The sequence below is a fragment of the Drosophila mojavensis genome, unplaced genomic scaffold, assembly GCF_018153725.1.
Source record: "Drosophila mojavensis isolate 15081-1352.22 unplaced genomic scaffold, ASM1815372v1 contig_42, whole genome shotgun sequence".
In the NCBI taxonomy this organism is placed as follows: Eukaryota; Metazoa; Arthropoda; class Insecta; order Diptera; family Drosophilidae; genus Drosophila; species Drosophila mojavensis.
The window spans coordinates 17,469-35,593 of NW_025318865.1; the positions used below are offsets into that span (position 1 = coordinate 17,469).

Consider the following 18,125-nt stretch of genomic DNA (forward strand, 5'->3'; position numbering starts at 1 on the left):
ACTAAAACTTAAAATATTACTATATAAGCTGCTTATTGCGCCGATTTGGCAATATGCTCTTCCTATATGGGGCGCGCTGATATGCGAGACCAGATTTAATAAGCTGCAAGTAGCACAAAATAAAATACTTAGAGAAATAACAGGTGCACCGTGGTATGTCAGTAATAACACACTTCATATAGATCTGCAAGTAGACACTGTTGAAAGCATCTATAATAAACTGTGTTATAAATATGTGAGCCGGCTTCTTGCTCATCCCAATCCTGAGGCAAGACGAATTGGTAACTACCCGTGCATTCCGCAACGGCTGAAGTGGAAGCGTTACTCCGTGATGCTCAACAATCACTTGCAATCAAACATATTTAAGCGGAAATGGGAACTATTACAGGCCAAGCAGAGACGGGCACATGGTTGCATATATGTTGCTACTATCCCTTCTAAAAATGCAGTTTCTACTTTTAATCATCCTGTTAACTTAAATCGGAACTTCAACTCATATCAGAATATCAGTTTTAGGCGGGACGATAGTTTCAGGCAAGATACTGGCTCCAGTCAAAATAATGGTTTCAATCAGGTCGATGGCTCCAGACAAAATTCCATTCCCAGTCGAAATATTGGCTCTAGTCGAGATGTCAATCTTATTCAAATCGACGGTTCCAGACAGGATCCTGGCTCCAGTTAAAATACTGGTTCTTCCATACAGAATCCCAAACAGGATGCCAGTCCCGGAAGAGATGACGTTTCCTGGCCGGATGCAATTCTTAATCAAGATATCTATACATTCACTAAAACATAATCAAACTACTTTTGTATTTCACTTCACATTTAATGTAACACTCACATTTGAGATCTACACACAGTAGGCGTCAACAAATTCACACAAAATTAATCAAACTACTTTTGTATGTCACTTCACATCTAATGTAACACTCACATTTGAGATCTACACACAGTAGGCGTCAACAAATTTACACAAAATTAATCAAACTACTTTTGTATGTCACTTCACATTTAATGTAACACTCACATTTGAGACCTACACACAGTAGGCGTCAACAAATTTACTATATTATACAGTAGTATAGCAGTAAATAAATAAATATAGTCAGTCAGTCTACGGCACAGCCTCGAGCAGACGTGACTATTCAACAAAAAAAAAAAAAAAAAAAAAAAAAAAAAAAAAAAACTCCGGCTGAGCAAAGCGGGTCGTCTCCAAGCAACTGATTGCAGCATATACGCTAAAAAAGAATATGCAATTCAATTAGAATTCAAATTGGCCATCAGTATATGCAACAACTCACCTGTAAATTGGATCGACTGCACATATCCTATAAAGGGTATTCTAGCAAATAAAACTCAAATTGGATATTTATATTCAATTAAAGTTTTATTTTGCATGTATAGGCATATATGCAGTAAACAAATACTACAGTGCACTGACTAATTTCAACACAAACGCACTTAACTAAACTAGCGGCACTACTCGATGTTTGGGGCGCGGAGTCTTCTCAGCTACTTCTTCTTGTACCACTGGATGATATACTGCAAAGAAAAACAAAAAATATTAAGTATCAACACTTTTATTTACATTTGCATAATTAACATAACCTTGCAGTTAGCTTGCTTTCACACACATCTCTGCCTTGTAGTGCACATACTCTCTTGTACTTGGTAGTAAGCTGCTGCAATTTGTAAAAACAAGGAATTAATTAATATTCAATTATTAATGATTTTATTAGTATTCTTATTAGAAACTATACTTTCCAGTTGCAATTTTGCAATTAATGCACTTCACTTTTCGCACCATATGCTTTTCAAACATATGTTTTGTCTTTGCATATCGATAGACAGGGATGCACAATCACTTTCACGATCGCACTTGCGATGTATCTAATCAATTTTAACTAAATTAAATATGCTAAAATGAAATGAAAAACCTATTGAAAATCAAATATTGAAATGAAGACAACTATTACTATTAATTATATTACTCTTATACTACTAATACTATATTTAGCTTAAACAACCTATGGGGAAAATGACTAGACTTTGTCTTGAATTTTCTCATTCAATTGAATGGCGGCATTATGGCAGCTAATTGATCTGCGCATCTCATAGATGCAGCTGTAAATGAATTTAATTATATTAATTATCTCTACTTACATATTTATACTACTTATATTTGAATTATATTAATTATTACTACTTATATATATATATGTATATCTGTAATACTTATACTCTATCTTACTCATTAGTTTACAACTAGCAATTTAAGCATATCAATGTCATCTACTTCTGATCTGCTCTTTTATACGTACACATATATCACAATGGTGCACTGCTATCTTTTGTTGCGCTTGTGGCCATTTAAACTAATCATAGTTTCGCTAAATATCGACCGAATGTATATTTTTTAAAGTATCTTTTAGGCGCAATTTTAATTCTAAGAAAATACTATTGTCAAAGTATTGTATGAATAAAGAGCATCTCTATTTTCTCTTTTCCTCTTCATCTAGCTGCTGGACAGCTAATATGAATGAGACGAAAGGGAATATGAGATCATTAATGTGTGTTCTGTCAAGGCATACAAACAGAAACGGCACTTCACATCCTTATTTGGGTGTCACTATGGACACAAAGCTGCACTTCGGCACTCATGTCACCACTGTCGTCTCGAGGATTAGGGCACGGCTGAAAAAGATAGATTGGCTGATTAATAAAAATAGTAAATTGTCTCTAAAAACTAAAACGATAATTTACAAACAACTAGTTGCACCACTGTGGCAATATACTATACCTGTCTGGGGTGCGCTCCTATCCGAAACTCAGTTCGACCGCATCAGAGTTGCACACAACAGAGCACTGAGAACCATATCTGGCGCTCAATATTATATTTCAAATGCTCGCATCAGATCTGAGCTGGGCGTTTTATCTGTGGATGAATTATTTAATAATATTTGCACTAAATATTATGATAGACTGCGAGTACACAGCAACAATGAGGCTAGAAGCATAGCCCACTATCCGTTTGTACCACAGCGGCTAACTATGCCCAGATACTCTAGCCTCGTCAATACTCACCTGGCTAATGAAATCGAGTTGCGCGCACAGCGACAGCAGCGAAGACAAGCGGAGTTCGACGAGGAGCTACACGCTAATTATCTTCGCCGACATCCGCCCGTATACGGCCCGATAACTTTACGCGAGCACAGCCGCAACATTTTAGCAGAGAGGTTCACGAGGTCATATCCGGCCTCAACCCGCAACTCCAGCGAAAATCTTCGCAGAATGGCAGCGCGACGCAGAAACGAGGCTCGTCGCAACGGCGCGCCATCGTATGACGCAGTCCCACACACCCCCACCTCTGGGGCGACACAAAATATAGGCGACGCTACTGCCTCGCAGTCGCGCCTGCCAATCTTTCGACAACTGGCGCCACTGCCACCCACAGCGAGCACTTTGCGCACACACAACACAAATCCAGGAGATTCTTCGGCCGATGCAGGCTGGTCCTTCCCCAGCAACTGATTGCAAGCATATACGCTAAAAAAGAACATTAATCTACATTAAAATTCAAATTGGCCATTGGTATATGCAAGCAACTTACCTGGAAACTGGTCGTCCTCACATATCCTATCTGCAAAGGATATCCTAACAAATAAAACTCAAATTGAATTTTATATTCAATTAAAAGTTTTATTTGGCACGTATGCACATACACACATGCAGCAAAACAACACTACAATGCACTGGCTTAAACTACACAATCAACTTAACAAAACTGGCGGCACTGCTCGGTGATTGGGATGTGGAGTCTTCTCAGCTGCTACCTCTCGTTCCACCGGATGATTCCCTGCAAATAAAAACAAAACAACATTAAGTATAAACACTTATATACATATATGTATAATTAACATTACTCACTTCTTCGGCCTGTCGAACACACGTTCACTTGCACTTGGGAGAAATTGCTGAAACAGACGAATAATTTATTAATTAATATCTAATTATTAATAATTATCTCAGTATTCTTATTAGAATCCATACTTATCTCTTTCAGTTGCAACTTTTGCAATTAATTGCACTCTGCCTTTTCATCATATGCTTTTCAAACATATGTTTTGTCTTTGCATATCGATAGACAGGGATGCACAATCACTTTCACGATCGCACTTACGATGTATTTAATAAATTTTAACTAAATTAAATATGCTAAAATGAAATGAAAAACCTATTGAAAATCAAATATTGAAATGAAAACAACTATTACTATTAATTATATTACTCTTATACTACTAATACTATATTTAGCTTAAACAACCTATAAGGGAAAATGACTAGACTTTGTCTTGAATTTTCTCATTCAATTGAATGGCGGCATTATGGCAGCTAATTGATCTGCGCATCTCATAGATGCAGCTGTATATGAATTTAATTATATTAATTATCTCTAATTACATATTTATACTACTTATATTTGAATTATATTAATTATTACTACTTATATATATATATCTATAATACTTATACTCTATCTTACTCATTAGTTTACAACTAGCAATTTAAGCATATCAATGTCATCTGCTCTTTTATACGTACACATATATCACAATGGTGCACTGCTATCTTTTGTTGCACTTGTGGCCATTTAAACTAATCATAGTTTCGCTAAATATCGACCGAATGTATATTTTTTAAAGTATCTTTTAGGCGCAATTTTAATTCTAAGAAAATACTATTGTCAAAGTATTGTATGAATAAAGAGCATCTCTATTTTCTCTTTTCCTCTTCATCTAGCTGCTGGACAGCTAATATGAATGAGAGGAAAGGGAATAAGAGATCATTAATGTGTGTTCTGTCAAGGCATACAAACAGGAACCCAGAGAAGACCTCCCAACATTACTGCGCATCCAGGAGGAAGATCGCGAGCGAGAGGAATCTGAGAGACGGGCGCTGGAACAGGCAAGACGTGTGAAAGAGCGCAAGATGCGACCGCCAACCAGATTCTGCGAGTCCATTATAAACACATTGAAACGTAAATACTGGAGTGGACAGCTCACCAGAGAACAAGTAGTTCAACGGATACAGGGCCAACCTCTCTCCATACAACGAATAATAGTCCCTGACTACATCGAGGGAGCCGCGTATTGAGACAATAATAGCACTGTCAACGACTACATGGGCTGCGAGGATAGAAGCACAAGCTGAAGTGACAACAGCTGAGCCAGACTCCATATCCAATGATAGACCACTGCAACAAATAGCGACCATCCCAGAAACTGCTCCATACTCGTTGCAGCCACAGGCCATGTGTCCACAGAAACTACAGGTCGCTTTGCAGGACCTGCTACTTGACGAAGGACTGGAAAGAATAACGATTAGACTGGAACAGGAACTGGATGCAGACACTGCCATAGAGCAGCGAAGAACATTGACTACAGCTCCTCGAATACATGTAAACTCACCACAGAAGCACACACAGCGTTCTTGCAAATACATACATATCAATGTATTGCTAATATGCTGGACCATGACAGCGAGAAATATCCAGATGGCGCTGCACAGGAGAATTGCATGTGACAGTGATGCAAGCTTCTTGAGACGGCACAAAAAAGCGGCAGCAACTCACCCAAATGACCAGGCGCCCAAGGCGACACTATCAGAGATTGCTAGGTGAAAGCGTGCCGTCCCTATTGCACTGGCCGAGAACTGGAGTAGAAGCCCTGGCTGACCCACATGGACTGCCCTTTGCAGCCTACAATCGGACTGGAACGCGTACTCCCAGTGCACATCTGCATAGACGTAACCATAGATGGAGTCTTCAACCTGGCCTGGTTGTAGTCACTACAAATGCGAGACGAAACCCAATGGGACCATTATCAAATATAAACCATAACTACTATAAATATCATTTCTTTATAGACTAACCCGACCTTACACAGCTGTGAAGGCCATCCTTGGTATATATGCCTACATCACGATGCTTGCCTTGCCTGAAGGATGCAGACGCCCTTGATCTGCAAAACACATTTGGCCCAAGGACTGCAGCCTCGCCTTCGGGTGTTTACGCCTCCCTGATGTCATGCTATGGCGCTGGGCTAACATAAGCCTGTAAATGGAAAAAGCTATAAGCATCAAAATACCAGTTACAATCTGCAATGATGACTTACCTGCCGACAAACTCCAGCGACGAGGGGTGCCCATAAATTGCGCAATATCCCAGCTTGATGTGGTTATCCTGTGAAGTGCAGCCCGGATCCTGAAAAAAAAAAAAAAAAAAAAAAATAATAATAATAATAGTAATAAATAATAATAATAATAAAATTATGTACTAGCCACCTAAATATTGTTAATAATAATATACTTAACTAATTGTAATGCTTATTTGCTACAATATCAACAAGCACGTTTAACTAAGTGTGCCCAGATTGCACGGATGTAAATAATAACAAATATTTATCGAAATGTTATGTTAAATGTAAACTGCTATCGAAATGTTAAGTCACTTAACCCATTGCTATGATTGCTGTTATATTTATTTTTAATTCAAAACAAAAGCTGCTAATGTTATGCTAAACGGCTATCGAAACATTAAGTTATTTAAAACCCATAGCTATAATTGCTGTTATTTTAAATTCAAAAAAGTTGCTATAGTTTTAGTAATAAGTTGGATTATAAATAAATATATATATAGATAAAAAAGCTGACCCACATGGACTGCCCTTTGCAGCCTACAATCGGACTGGAACGCGTACTCCCAGTGCACATCTGCATAGACGTAACCATAGATGGAGTCTTCAACCTGGCCTGGTTGTAGTCACTACAAATGCGAGACGAAACCCAATGGGACCATTATCAAATATAAACCATAACTACTATAAATATCATTTCTTTATAGACTAACCCGACCTTACACAGCTGTGAAGGCCATCCTTGGTATATATGCCTACATCACGATGCTTGCCTTGCCTGAAGGATGCAGACGCCCTTGATCTGCAAAACACATTTGGCCCAAGGACTGCAGCCTCGCCTTCGGGTGTTTACGCCTCCCTGATGTCATGCTATGGCGCTGGGCTAACATAAGCCTGTAAATGGAAAAAGCTATAAGCATCAAAATACCAGTTACAATCTGCAATGATGACTTACCTGCCGACAAACTCCAGCGACGAGGGGTGCCCATAAATTGCGCAATATCCCAGCTTGATGTGGTTATCCTGTGAAGTGCAGCCCGGATCCTGGAAAAAAAAAAAAAAAAAAAATAATAATAATAATAGTAATAAATAATAATAATAATAAAATTATGTACTAGCCACCTAAATATTGTTAATAATAATATACTTAACTAATTGTAATGCTTATTTGCTACAATATCAACAAGCACGTTTAACTAAGTGTGCCCAGATTGCACGGATGTAAATAATAACAAATATTTATCGAAATGTTATGTTAAATGTAAACTGCTATCGAAATGTTAAGTCACTTAACCCATTGCTATGATTGCTGTTATATTTATTTTTAATTCAAAACAAAAGCTGCTAATGTTATGCTAAACGGCTATCGAAACATTAAGTTATTTAAAACCCATAGCTATAATTGCTGTTATTTTAAATTCAAAAAAGTTGCTATAGTTTTAGTAATAAGTTGGATTATAAATAAATATATATATATAAAAAAAAAAAAACGCTGCTATGCATGCAGCTAATATGATTCCCAATACTAGGCATGACCGTGGGCACATTAGCAACAACGGCACCAAATTAAGCTATTATGTCCTAGTTATGATTAAGGGAAGGAAACTTATAAAAAGATACCTGAAAAATCATCGTGATCGGGCTGCTAAACTGGTGCTCAACAGATTGACCAGAGCAATCAAAATTGCCATTAAGGAAGCTAAAAACAGAAATATAGATAGGTTAATCAATCATATTGATCCTAACGATAGATATTGCATGAAGAAGTTATGGCGAGTCACAAATTTGGTAAAAAAGCAACCGATTACTGACTTACCGCTTAAAAGATTTGTTGATGTAGATCACACAGCTGTGAACGAAAGACATGCCATTTGGTGTAAAACCTCTGAGGAGAAAGCAGAATCTTTTGCTCTTCATCTTGAAGGACGGTTCCGGCCTAACATAACCTGCAGTCAAGAGGATAAAGAGGACATTGAATCTCAATGCTTGCCAGATTAAGACAGTGGTAGCTTGCCTCCTGTGCAATTTCGACCTATACTTGTTCAGGAAGTTATGACCATAATCAATGATCTTCAAATTAAGAAGTCTCCTGGGTTAGACTTCATTGATAACTGGACACTCAAAGCACTTCCTCTAAAGGCACTGCTGTATTTAACTCTTATATTCAACAGTGCGCTCAGATTTGGACACTTTCCCAGCCGATGGAAATGCGCAAGAGTCAGAATGATAGTTAAACCTGGTAAGCCAGCCCATGAGCTGACTTCCTACAGGCCAATCAGCTTACTCTCAGGGCTATCCAAAATCCTTGAGAAGTTAATTATGAATAGGCTATTTGAGGTGGAGGCGTTTTGTAAGGCAATGCCTGATCACCAATTTGGCTTTCGTAGTCGGCATTCCACAGAACAGCAACTTGGTCGTGTCACTCAATTCATTATGGAAGCTTTTTGAAGATAATTATTTCTGCTCAGCCGTCTATCTGGACATTTCTGAAGCTTTTGATCGTGTCTGGCACCCAGGGCTTCTATACAAGCTAAAGAAGTTACTACCAAATGTACTATTTAACATCCTACATAGTTATCTCAAAAATCGTACATTTATAGTGGAGTGTTTCGATGGCACACGATCAAGTGTTAAACAAATCGCTGCTGGTGTTCCACAAGGAGGCGTTTTGAGCCCAATTCTGTATAATTTCTACACTGCGGACATGCCACTACCAGCCATATCCAGCGTTCGACGTCCAACTGCACGCATGATGCTAGGAACATATGCTGATGACACTGCAATTCTCTCGAGCAATATTAGTTTGACACATGCTGTACAACACCTTAATCATTATCTCAACACATTTCACGAATGGACCAAAAAATGGTGTATCAAACTCAACTATTCCAAAACAGTTCATGTGATACATTCAATTCGGCAAGTACAATATGATCATCAAAGTGTTGTCACAATTGCGGGTAATAATATTGACAACAAAACTAGCCATAGATATTTGGGCATACAGCTGGATAACAAACTGTTGTTAAAAACTCATATTAATAATATAATTGGCAAGCTTAGAACGAGAACTAAAGAGTTAAAGTGGATAATTGGAGCTAGAAGTAAGCTGCCACTAAAACTTAAAATATTACTATATAAGCTGCTTATTGCGCCGATTTGGCAATATGCTCTTCCTATATGGGGCGCGCTGATATGCGAGACCAGATTTAATAAGCTGCAAGTAGCACAAAATAAAATACTTAGAGAAATAACAGGTGCACCGTGGTATGTCAGTAATAACACACTTCATATAGATCTGCAAGTAGACACTGTTGAAAGCATCTATAATAAACTGTGTTATAAATATGTGAGCCGGCTTCTTGCTCATCCCAATCCTGAGGCAAGACGAATTGGTAACTACCCGTGCATTCCGCAACGGCTGAAGTGGAAGCGTTACTCCGTGATGCTCAACAATCACTTGCAATCAAACATATTTAAGCGGAAATGGGAACTATTACAGGCCAAGCAGAGACGGGCACATGGTTGCATATATGTTGCTACTATCCCTTCTAAAAATGCAGTTTCTACTTTTAATCATCCTGTTAACTTAAATCGGAACTTCAACTCATATCAGAATATCAGTTTTAGGCGGGACGATAGTTTCAGGCAAGATACTGGCTCCAGTCAAAATAATGGTTTCAATCAGGTCGATGGCTCCAGACAAAATTCCATTCCCAGTCGAAATATTGGCTCTTGTCGAGATGTCAATCTTATTCAAATCGACGGTTCCAGACAGGATCCTGGCTCCAGTTAAAATACTGGTTCTTCCATACAGAATCCCAAACAGGATGCCAGTCCCGGAAGAGATGACGTTTCCTGGCCGGATGCAATTCTTAATCAAGATATCTATACATTCACTAAAACATAATCAAACTACTTTTGTATTTCACTTCACATTTAATGTAACACTCACATTTGAGATCTACACACAGTAGGCGTCAACAAATTCACACAAAATTAATCAAACTACTTTTGTATGTCACTTCACATCTAATGTAACACTCACATTTGAGATCTACACACAGTAGGCGTCAACAAATTTACACAAAATTAATCAAACTACTTTTGTATGTCACTTCACATTTAATGTAACACTCACATTTGAGACCTACACACAGTAGGCGTCAACAAATTTACTATATTATACAGTAGTATAGCAGTAAATAAATAAATATAGTCAGTCAGTCTACGGCACAGCCTCGAGCAGACGTGACTATTCAACAAAAAAAAAAAAAAAAAAAAAAAAAAAAAAAAAAAATAGCAACAAAACTCATCCTCTATAAGCAATTAATCGCTCCCATTTGGCAATACACATTTCCCGTCTGGGGCGCGTTACTATCGAACACGCAGTTCTCTAGAATTAAGGTCATGCAAAGTAAAACACTAAGGCTTATAACCGGCGCTCCATGGCACGTCCCCAATGAAACCATTCGCACTGACTTGAAAGTTGCTACTGTAGACGAGACTTTTGATAAAGCCTGTGGCAAATATTATGCCCGTCTACGTAACCATAACAACCCTGAGGCAAAAAGATTAGCCTACGATCCTTACGTCCCAAATAGACTGATAAGGCCAAGATATTCCCAGACTATCCATAATCATCTATCTGACCTAATTGAGGCACGGGAGCAGCGGATACTCAATCGACACAGAGAATTTGAAAGAAATTATCTCTCCGGCGCATGCCTGCCTAACTCTGGACTATACTCATGGCTCACGAACCAACGAGCTGCTGAAGAGCGCCGTCGTGCACAACTACGGGCCCCACTAGGCCACAACAACACGTCTACCGCCAACGCTCAAAATCTAAATACTGACGTGATAATAGTTATACCTGACAGCCCTGTACATGTATTAACTACGCCTCCAAGAGAGCCTGCCCAGGACTTAGCCCCAGACGAACGCTTGAGCACAAGGCTCCCAGTCTTCGAACAGATGGCCCCCCTTCGCCAAGGAGAAGACTCAGGCATGCCTCCTGAAAACGACCAAGATTAATAAGCATATAACATCAAAACGCTTACCCACACACAAGCTTCGTAAGCAGTTTATACTCTCATTAATAAATCACGAACACTTTATACAAGTACCAGACAGTGTCATCTTCAAGCGCTATCTGAAAGATACAACTCATTAAAATTTTACTGCTGAATTAAGGACACAAAATAGACAAATTAATACTTACAACCAACAAGCTGCTTGCTGCAAAACCTAAACTAAAACAAAACAAAACAATATATAGATAAATAAATAAAAATAAATAAAATAAATAAAAAAAAAAAAAAAAAAAAAAAAAAAAAAAAAAAAAAAATAAATAAAATAAATAAAAAAAAAATAACTAGATTAGGCAACAGTAATAATTGAACAATACTGGGAAGCTATGAAATTATACTCTAATAAGGCCATCAAAACGCTTACCCACACACAAGCTTCGTAAGCAGTTTATACTCTCATTAATCAAACAAGAACACTTAATACAAGTACTAGACAGTGGCATCTTCAAGCGCTATCTGAAAGATACAACTCATTAAAATTTTACTGCTGAATTAAAGATACAAAATAGACAAATTAATACTTACAATCAACAAGCTGCTTGCGGCAAAACCTAAACTAAAACAAAAACAAAACAAATAAATAAATAAATAAAAATAAATAAAAATAAAAAAATAAATAAATAAAAAAAAATAACTAGATTAGGCAACAGTAATAATTGAACAAAACTGGGAAGCTATGAAATTATACTCTAATAAGGAAAATAAACAAATGCTCTGCAACTTGCCCGCACACCTACAACTATCTAGTGAAATAATATACCTGCAGCAAACAAATAACATAATTCGCTATAGCTAACTTATAAAAACAAAAGTATACAATAATCCTCACATCTACAATCTACAAGCCCCTAAATCATAAATAGTCAAATTTATACTTACAATCAACAAGCTGCTCGCTGCAAAACCTAAACTAAAACAAAAACAAAAAAAAAAATAAAAATAAATAAATAAACAAAAATAAAAAAAATAACTAGAATAACATAATTTCACTATAACTAACTAATAATAACAATATTATACAATATTCCTCACAAATACAAACTACAAGCCTCCTAAACGATAAAAACTGGTAAACTATTTGACATCCCCAACATATTAATGCAATTCTAAATATCTAATAATATAATACAATACAACTAACTAGTAATTACACTATAACTAACTAATAATAATAATATAACTAATAAAACAACAATCAGATAAAAAAATAAAAATAAAAATCAAACAATAAATATATATAGCACATAACAACCAAACACTAAATCAAACGCTAATACTGAAGACAAGACAAGTCTAAGCAAGGAAAAGAAGCTGACAAATAAATAAAAATAAAAAAAATAAATAAAAAAAAAAAAATAACTAGATTAGGCAACAGTAATAATTGAACAAAACTGGGAAGCTATGAAATTATACTCTAATAAGGAAAATAAACAAATGCTCTGCAACTTGCCCGCACACCTACAACTATCTAGTGAAATAATATACCTGCAGCAAACAAATAACATAATTCGCTATAGCTAACTTATAAAAACAAAAGTATACAATAATCCTCACATCTACAATCTACAAGCCCCTAAATCATAAATAGTCAAATTTATACTTACAATCAACAAGCTGCTCGCTGCAAAACCTAAACTAAAACAAAAACAAAAAAAAATAAAAATAAATAAATAAACAAAAATAAAAAAAATAACTAGAATAACATAATTTCACTATAACTAACTAATAATAACAATATTATACAATATTCCTCACAAATACAAACTACAAGCCTCCTAAACGATAAAAACTGGTAAACTATTTGACATCCCCAACATATTAATGCAATTCTAAATATCTAATAATATAATACAATACAACTAACTAGTAATTACACTATAACTAACTAATAATAATAATATAACTAATAAAACAACAATCAGATAAAAAAATAAAAATAAAAATCAAACAATAAATATATATAGCACATAACAACCAAACACTAAATCAAACGCTAATACTGAAGACAAGACAAGTCTAAGCAAGGAAAAGAAGCTGACAAAGCAGTAATCTTCAACAAGAAACAAAAGGAAGCAACTTTGATACCCACCCTCGCACGTATTGCTCACAAAAAATAAGAATAAATAAATAAAATAAATAAACAAATAAAATAAAATAAAAATAAAAATATATAAATTATAAAAGACCTATTAAATAACAACTTAGCTACCTGCGTATAATAAATAAACTTAATATAATCCAAACATAAACACCTAGTACGAACACATCCTAAAGTACGCTATTTGTCAAAATTCGATAGCCACAAAGGAAACAAATACTCTGCGCCATATATTAAAACTCAAATTACCCCAGGCAAATGCAATCTTAAACTTAAACTACTACACTAAATAACAAGACAAATATTCCTAAAAGACTAAAATTCACTAAATGAAACAAAGTCTAAACAAACAATAACTCAGACTAAGGGAAACAAGCAAAACAATAAACTAATGACAATTCTACAAACAAAACAATAACCTAAGAATAACAAATAACCTATTTATATACTATAAAATCAGACTTGGTAACTTTCCACGTCTTATCTGGAAATAAAAAGATTTATAATAATAAAGCCAGTCCTTTTGCTACATATATAAGCACATACTTACCCATCCATCATCAACTTGGCTGTCCTCTCTGGTGCCACCTGCAATGAAACAAATTACATTGAAACAATATAAACAACTTTAAACTATAACACAGTACTCACCAAACAATAATTAATTCCTGAATCCTAATAAATTGAAACTACTTACCAAACGAATCCAACCACCAAATAAGAACAAAGCTGAAAATACACAAAATGTTTAAAATTCGATAACGATAAAATTGTACAAAATACTAAAACTCGATAATGATAAAGTAAGCAACCCTACTCAAAGATAAATTGACGCGCAAGCTACGCTAGCACAAATTTAACAAATACCGCGCGCGAACACAAATAATTCTACGATCCAATAAAATAAATCATCGCAATACATGCAGTTGAACTACTCCAATAAATAAATCACCGCAATACATGCAGTCGAACTACTCCTGCCGACAACTTTTAATGATACTTAATATAATAAATATGCAAGTAAACGATGAAAACAAATATGTACTTACCAATCTTACAACATGGCCGCCTCAACTAATTCCTGCTGCAAATAAAGACTAAAAACACAAGCAACAAAACAAAACGGGCTAAACTTCTAATTACATATGCAACACTCGCAACAAAACTTTCTAATAAAAGTGCAAAACCCTAAGTAAAAACAAAATAAATACGCTAAACAACCATAATTATAAATAAATAATCGATTTAACAAAGCAAATAATAAAAACACTTAACAATAAATTAATAAATAAAACAAATGTTAAAATGGATAGACAAAACAAATAAATAAACTTATAACTAATACACGATATTTCAATAATATACCCACCTCGCTATACACGCTACTGAGTGAATCTTGCAGTCAAATCTAACAAACAAAAAATAAATAAATAATAATAATAAATCCAAAAACTTAAATATAAACAAAGTTAAAGCCCATAGCAAGCTAATAATAAATTAATATTCTTACTAATAAAACCAACAATAAATAAAAATCTCAAAAAAAAATCAAGCAAAGCAAATAAATAAACAATCACGATATAAGAAATTCTAAATAAAGACGAACACTATGGAAAGAAACAAAGTAAGCAAAAGCCAGAAAATAAAGGGTGCCTATGAATAAATAGCAAGTCTCAGACTAGCCTCTCTCCTGGATCCACGGAGTACTTACAACCTGGACATAGCTACAAATAAGAGCATCGACAGCAGCGCCTTCTTCTGTCTTCCCCTCCGGGCCACTGAAGACTGGATGACAGCGACTGATGACGCCCCTAGAGTTATCAAATCAACAATACAACTAACAAACCAGCTAAATGTAATTATATTTAAGAATAGTAATCCAAATTAAATTTAAAGAATAGTAATCCAAATTGAATTTAAAGAATAGTAATCTAAATTGAATTTAACGAAGAAAATCTGACTTAGTCTTTACTCTTCCCCACCAAATTAAATCTGTATAAATAACTACAACTTTACTAGATAGATATATATATGTATATAAAAAGAAAACACTCAATTATTTGTAAAATTCAAACTTTATTAATAAACACTTATATTAAGTTTCGCCTACTACTAGCTTATAATACTTACCACATAAGTGAATTGTAAATAAGCTGCCAACTAATTTCTAGAAAGTACTAACGCAAAGCACTGAGAAATGAATAAAGACACCCTGTTCCCTCTTCTCTCACCTTTACGCTGCTGGGCAGCCTAAAGCTTGAGGCGAGAAAAAGCAGGGCAATTTGTGTTTGTGATTCCTCGCATGCAGGCTGAAAAAGTTTATACTCTCATTAATAAATCACGAACACTTTATACAAGTACCAGACAGTGTCATCTTCAAGCGCTATCTGAAAGATACAACTCATTAAAATTTTACTGCTGAATTAAGGACACAAAATAGACAAATTAATACTTACAACCAACAAGCTGCTTGCTGCAAAACCTAAACTAAAACAAAACAAAACAATATATAGATAAATAAATAAAAATAAATAAAATAAATAAAAAAAAAAAAAAAAATAAAAACAAAAAAATAAAAAAAAAAAATAAATAAAATAAATAAAAAAAAAATAACTAGATTAGGCAACAGTAATAATTGAACAATACTGGGAAGCTATGAAATTATACTCTAATAAGGCCATCAAAACGCTTACCCACACACAAGCTTCGTAAGCAGTTTATACTCTCATTAATCAAACAAGAACACTTAATACAAGTACTAGACAGTGGCATCTTCAAGCGCTATCTGAAAGATACAACTCATTAAAATTTTACTGCTGAATTAAAGATACAAAATAGACAAATTAATACTTACAATCAACAAGCTGCTTGCGGCAAAACCTAAACTAAAACAAAAACAAAACAAATAAATAAATAAATAAAAATAAATAAAAATAAAAAAAAAAATAAATAAATAAAAAAAAAATAACTAGATTAGGCAACAGTAATAATTGAACAAAACTGGGAAGCTATGAAATTATACTCTAATAAGGAAAATAAACAAATGCTCTGCAACTTGCCCGCACACCTACAACTATCTAGTGAAATAATATACCTGCAGCAAACAAATAACATAATTCGCTATAGCTAACTTATAAAAACAAAAGTATACAATAATCCTCACATCTACAATCTACAAGCCCCTAAATCATAAATAGTCAAATTTATACTTACAATCAACAAGCTGCTCGCTGCAAAACCTAAACTAAAACAAAAAAAAAAAAAAAATAAAAATAAATAAATAAACAAAAAATAAAAAAATAACTAGAATAACATAATTTCACTATAACTAACTAATAATAACAATATTATACAATATTCCTCACAAATACAAACTACAAGCCTCCTAAACGATAAAAACTGGTAAACTATTTGACATCCCCAACATATTAATGCAATTCTAAATATCTAATAATATAATACAATACAACTAACTAGTAATTACACTATAACTAACTAATAATAATAATATAACTAATAAAACAACAATCAGATAAAAAAATAAAAATAAAAATCAAACAATAAATATATATAGCACATAACAACCAAACACTAAATCAAACGCTAATACTGAAGACAAGACAAGTCTAAGCAAGGAAAAGAAGCTGACAAAGCAGTAATCTTCAACAAGAAACAAAAGGAAGCAACTTTGATACCCACCCTCGCACGTATTGCTCACAAAAAATAAGAATAAATAAATAAAATAAATAAACAAATAAAATAAAATAAAAATAAAAATATATAAATTATAAAAGACCTATTAAATAACAACTTAGCTACCTGCGTATAATAAATAAACTTAATATAATCCAAACATAAACACCTAGTACGAACACATCCTAAAGTACGCTATTTGTCAAAATTCGATAGCCACAAAGGAAACAAATACTCTGCGCCATATATTAAAACTCAAATTACCCCAGGCAAATGCAATCTTAAACTTAAACTACTACACTAAATAACAAGACAAATATTCCTAAAAGACTAAAATTCACTAAATGAAACAAAGTCTAAACAAACAATAACTCAGACTAAGGGAAACAAGCAAAACAATAAACTAATGACAATTCTACAAACAAAACAATAACCTAAGAATAACAAATAACCTATTTATATACTATAAAATCAGACTTGGTAACTTTCCACGTCTTATCTGGAAATAAAAAGATTTATAATAATAAAGCCAGTCCTTTTGCTACATATATAAGCACATACTTACCCATCCATCATCAACTTGGCTGTCCTCTCTGGTGCCACCTGCAATGAAACAAATTACATTGAAACAATATAAACAACTTTAAACTATAACACAGTACTCACCAAACAATAATTAATTCCTGAATCCTAATAAATTGAAACTACTTACCAAACGAATCCAACCACCAAATAAGAACAAAGCTGAAAATACACAAAATGTTTAAAATTCGATAACGATAAAATTGTACAAAATACTAAAACTCGATAATGATAAAGTAAGCAACCCTACTCAAAGATAAATTGACGCGCAAGCTACGCTAGCACAAATTTAACAAATACCGCGCGCGAACACAAATAATTCTACGATCCAATAAAATAAATCATCGCAATACATGCAGTTGAACTACTCCAATAAATAAATCACCGCAATACATGCAGTCGAACTACTCCTGCCGACAACTTTTAATGATACTTAATATAATAAATATGCAAGTAAACGATGAA

General features: G+C 34.4%; 5 long non-coding RNA genes and 1 other non-coding gene across 11 annotated transcripts; 1 reads left to right on the top strand and 5 right to left on the bottom strand.

The window, feature by feature from the left end:
- Nucleotides 1-1,366: 1,366 nt before the first annotated feature.
- LOC116804739 lies at nucleotides 1,367-1,932 on the bottom strand. Of its 2 annotated transcripts, none has more exons than XR_004364736.2 (2): nucleotides 1,761-1,932; nucleotides 1,367-1,679 (listed from the first exon to the last, which is right to left on the bottom strand). It is a non-coding gene; the product is annotated as an uncharacterized LOC116804739 (long non-coding RNA). The 2 variants fall into 2 exon arrangements; XR_004364735.2 differs by having other exon boundaries at nucleotides 1,367-1,682.
- A 3,217-nt stretch (nucleotides 1,933-5,149) lies between these two features.
- On the bottom strand, nucleotides 5,150-7,611 carry LOC26527460. Of its 4 annotated transcripts, XR_006357287.1 has the most exons (9): nucleotides 7,347-7,610; nucleotides 7,150-7,238; nucleotides 6,908-7,088; nucleotides 6,373-6,823; nucleotides 6,174-6,262; nucleotides 5,932-6,112; nucleotides 5,633-5,847; nucleotides 5,469-5,560; nucleotides 5,150-5,365 (listed from the first exon to the last, which is right to left on the bottom strand). It is a non-coding gene; the product is annotated as an uncharacterized LOC26527460 (transcript). The 4 variants fall into 4 exon arrangements; XR_006357289.1 differs by having other exon boundaries at nucleotides 5,150-5,560; nucleotides 6,913-7,088; nucleotides 7,347-7,611; XR_006357288.1 differs by having other exon boundaries at nucleotides 5,150-5,560; nucleotides 5,937-6,112; nucleotides 7,347-7,611.
- Nucleotides 7,612-12,763: 5,152 nt separating this feature from the next.
- Nucleotides 12,764-14,223, bottom strand: LOC122757311. Its single transcript, XR_006357295.1, has 2 exons — nucleotides 13,936-14,223; nucleotides 12,764-13,869 (listed from the first exon to the last, which is right to left on the bottom strand). It is a non-coding gene; the product is annotated as an uncharacterized LOC122757311 (long non-coding RNA).
- Nucleotides 14,224-14,906: 683 nt separating this feature from the next.
- On the top strand, nucleotides 14,907-15,429 carry LOC116804706. Its single transcript, XR_004364713.2, has 2 exons — nucleotides 14,907-15,009; nucleotides 15,063-15,429. It is a non-coding gene; the product is annotated as an uncharacterized LOC116804706 (long non-coding RNA).
- Nucleotides 15,430-15,700: 271 nt separating this feature from the next.
- Nucleotides 15,701-16,283, bottom strand: LOC122757313. 2 transcript variants are annotated; one of them, XR_006357297.1, is made up of 3 exons: nucleotides 16,079-16,283; nucleotides 15,842-15,867; nucleotides 15,701-15,772 (listed from the first exon to the last, which is right to left on the bottom strand). It is a non-coding gene; the product is annotated as an uncharacterized LOC122757313 (long non-coding RNA). The 2 variants fall into 2 exon arrangements; XR_006357298.1 differs by having other exon boundaries at nucleotides 15,842-15,872.
- A 187-nt stretch (nucleotides 16,284-16,470) lies between these two features.
- LOC122757312 lies at nucleotides 16,471-17,931 on the bottom strand. Its single transcript, XR_006357296.1, has 2 exons — nucleotides 17,644-17,931; nucleotides 16,471-17,577 (listed from the first exon to the last, which is right to left on the bottom strand). It is a non-coding gene; the product is annotated as an uncharacterized LOC122757312 (long non-coding RNA).
- Nucleotides 17,932-18,125: the final 194 nt, after the last annotated feature.